We start from the raw sequence: 5,000 nt of genomic DNA, 5'->3' as shown, positions 1-5,000 counted from the left end.
TTCTATTTAAACTAACTGTATAAAAACCAGGAATAAAAAACGCTCATTATATACAATATGTTAGTACAGAATATAGAGTTTTGTATAAAACAAAATCTATTTCTATTTAAACTAACTGTATAAAAACCAGGAATAAAAAACGCTCATTATATACAATATGTTAGTACAGAATATAGAGTTTTGTATAAAACAAAATCTATTTCTATTTAAACTAACTGTATAAAAACCAGGAATAAAAAACGCTTATATACAATATGTTAGTACAGAATATAGAGTTTTGTATAAAACAAAATCTATTTCTATTTAAACTAACTGTATAAAAACCAGGAATAAAAAACGCTCATTATATACAATATGTTAGTACAGAATATAGAGTTTTGTATAAAACAAAATCTATTTCTATTTAAACTAACTGTATAAAAACCAGGAATAAAAAACGCTCATTATATACAATATGTTAGTACAGAATATAGAGTTTTGTATAAAACAAAATCTATTTCTATTTAAACTAACTGTATAAAAACCAGGAATAAAAAACGCTCATTATATACAATATGTTAGTACAGAATATAGAATTTTGTATAAAACAAAATCTATTTCTATTTAAACTAACTGTATAAAAACCAGGAATAAAAAACGCTCATTATATACAATATGTTAGTACAGAATATAGAGTTTTGTATAAAACAAAATCTATTTCTATTTAAACTAACTGTATAAAAACCAGGAATAAAAAGGCACACAAAATCAACTTTCATTTTCATATTTACTTAAAAATACATATAAAGTAAAAAATATTTCCATATAAATACTAAGTAAATAAAGTCATACAAGTATGAAAATTTTCATACAAGTACCAAATACATAAATCATATAAGTATAGTAATATTCATACTTATAAGTATTTAAAAACAATTTCTTACTAATAAACTAACATAAGGAATTCAAATATATAAAAGTATAATACATTTCCTAGCAGTAAAAAATTTTCATATAAGTACTAAATGTATAAAGTCTATGAAGTAATAAATTTTCATATAAGTACTATTTCAGTATATGTCAATTTGAGCAGATTTGTGCAAATTTGTTATAAATGTTCTCTCCCATGTTGACGTTACCAACCCGAAAATATATGGAAAAATTCTTTTAACCTATTTAAAATTTAAAAACTCATATATACGTGGGTAATTTATATCATTTTCAAATATCGTCATGGTCATAATACAACTAATAACATCAAAAGTATTTTTACAATCGATTTTTTTTTTAAATTTTTAACTTGTATGACTTCATATTTAATACTTATATGAAAATTTATTACTTCATAGACTTTATACATTTAATACTTATATGAAAATTTATTACTTCATAGACTTTATACATTTAATACTTATATGAAAATTCATTACTTCATAGACTTTATATTTTTTATACTTATATAAAAATTTATTACTTCATAGACTTTATATTTTACTTCATAGACTTTATACATTTAATACTCATATGAAAATTTATTACTTCATAGACTTTATATATTTACTACTTATATGAAAATTTATTACTTCATAGACTTTATACAATTAATACTTATATGAAAATTTATTACTTCATAGACTTTATACAATTAATACTTATATGAAAATTTATTACTTCATAGACTTTATATATTTACTACTTATATGAAAATTTATTACTTCATAGACTTTATACAATTAATACTTATATGAAAATTTATTACTTCATAGACTTTATACATTTAATACTTATATGAAAATTCATTACTTCATAGACTTTATATTTTTTATACTTATATAAAAATTTATTACTTCATAGACTTTATATTTTACTTCATAGACTTTATACATTTAATACTTATATGAAAATTTATTACTTCATAGACTTTATACAATTAATACTTATATGAAAATTTATTACTTCATAGACTTTATACAATTAATACTTATATGAAAATTTATTACTTCATAGACTTTATACAATTAATACTTATATGAAAATTTATTATTTCATAGACTTTATACAATTAATACTTATATGAAAATTTATTACTTCATAGACTTTATACAATTAATACTTATATGAAAATTTATTACTTCATAGACTTTATACAATTAATACTTATATGAAAATTTATTACTTCATAGACTTTATACAATTAATACTTATATGAAAATTTATTACTTCATAGACTTTATACAATTAATACTTATATGAAAATTTATTACTTCATAGACTTTATACAATTAATACTTATATGAAAATTTATTACTTCATAGACTTTATACAATTAATACTTATATGAAAATTTATTACTTCATAGACTTTATATTTTTTATACTTATATAAAAATTTATTACTTCATAGACTTTATATTTTACTTCATAGACTTTATACATTTAATACTTATATGAAAATTTATTACTTCATAGACTTTATATATTTACTACTTATATGAAAATTCATTACTTCATAGACTTTATATTTTTTATACTTATATAAAAATTTATTACTTCATAGACTTTATATTTTACTTCATAGACTTTATACATTTAATACTCATATGAAAATTTATTACTTCATAGACTTTATATATTTACTACTTATATGAAAATTTATTACTTCATAGACTTTATACATTTAGTACTTATATGAAAATTTATTACTTCATAGACTTTATACAATTAATACTTATATGAAAATTTATTATTTCATAGACTTTATACAATTAATACTTATATGAAAATTTATTACTTCATAGACTTTATACAATTAATACTTATATGAAAATTTATTACTTCATAGACTTTATGCAATTAATACTTATATGAAAATTTATTACTTCATAGACTTTATATATTTACTACTTATATGAAAATTTATTACTTCATAGACTTTATACATTTAGTACTTATATGAAAATTTATTACTTCATAGACTTTATACAATTAATACTTATATGAAAATTTATTACTTCATAGACTTTATACAATTAATACTTATATGAAAATTTATTACTTCATAGACTTTATATATTTACTACTTATATGAAAATTTATTACTTCATAGACTTTATACATTTAGTACTTATATGAAAATTTATTACTTCATAGACTTTATACAATTAATACTTATATGAAAATTTATTACTTCATAGACTTTATACAATTAATACTTATATGAAAATTTATTACTTCATAGACTTTATATATTTACTACTTATATGAAAATTTATTACTTCATAGACTTTATACATTTAGTACTTATATGAAAATTTATTACTTCATAGACTTTATACAATTAATACTTATATGAAAATTTATTACTTCATAGACTTTATACAATTAATACTTATATGAAAATTTATTACTTCATAGACTTTATATATTTACTACTTATATGAAAATTTATTACTTCATAGACTTTATACATTTAGTACTTATATGAAAATTTATTACTTCATAGACTTTATACATTTAGTACTTATATGAAAATTTATTACTTCATAGACTTTATACAATTAATACTTATATGAAAATTTATTACTTCATAGACTTTATACAATTAATACTTATATGAAAATTTATTACTTCATAGACTTTATATATTTACTACTTATATGAAAATTTATTACTTCATAGACTTTATACATTTAATACTTATATGAAAATTCATTACTTCATAGACTTTATATTTTTTATACTTATATGAAAATTCATTACTTCATAGACTTTATATTTTTTATACTTATATAAAAATTTATTACTTCATAGACTTTATATTTTACTTCATAGACTTTATATTTTACTTCATAGACTTTATACATTTAATACTTATATGAAAATTTATTACTTCATAGACTTTATATATTTACTACTTATATGAAAATTTATTACTTCATAGACTTTATACATTTAGTACTTATATGAAAATTTATTACTTCATAGACTTTATACAATTAATACTTATATGAAAATTTATTACTTCATAGACTTTATACAATTAATACTTATATGAAAATTTATTACTTCATAGACTTTATGCAATTAATACTTATATGAAAATTTATTACTTCATAGACTTTATATATTTACTACTTATATGAAAATTTATTACTTCATAGACTTTATACAATTAATACTTATATGAAAATTTATTACTTCATAGACTTTATACAATTAATACTTATATGAAAATTTATTACTTCATAGACTTTATACATTTAGTACTTATATGAAAATTTATTACTTCATAGACTTTATACAATTAATACTTATATGAAAATTTATTACTTCATAGACTTTATACAATTAATACTTATATGAAAATTTATTACTTCATAGACTTTATACAATTAATACTTATATGAAAATTTATTACTTCATAGACTTTATACAATTAATACTTATATGAAAATTTATTACTTCATAGACTTTATATATTTACTACTTATATGAAAATTTATTACTTCATAGACTTTATACATTTAGTACTTATATGAAAATTTATTACTTCATAGACTTTATGCAATTAATACTTATATGAAAATTTATTACTTCATAGACTTTATATATTTACTACTTATATGAAAATTTATTACTTCATAGACTTTATACATTTAATACTTATATGAAAATTCACTACTTCTTCATTTAATATTGCAAGCAAAGTATTTTGGTTAACATTTTTATTTTCATGTTATTAAAACACTTGATATACTATTATACCATATTGTATAATATGATTTTAATTCAATTACTTTATTACTTTGGTATATTAAATGATAGTCGTTTGATAACAATCCCAACATTTACCTTATTTTCAATAAATATTGAAAACAAAGTTTTATGCGTTCAAATTTTTATTTTCATGTTATGATTCTCTCAAACACTCATTAATATACCATATTGTATAATATGCTTTTATTTCAATTACTTTATTACTTTTGGTATATTAAATGATAGTCGTTTGATAACAATCCCAAC

This window comes from Bactrocera oleae, unplaced genomic scaffold (assembly GCF_042242935.1).
Source record: "Bactrocera oleae isolate idBacOlea1 unplaced genomic scaffold, idBacOlea1 ctg00000025.1, whole genome shotgun sequence".
Taxonomy (NCBI): Eukaryota; Metazoa; Arthropoda; class Insecta; order Diptera; family Tephritidae; genus Bactrocera; species Bactrocera oleae.
Note: the sequence above shows the minus strand (reverse complement) of the source record.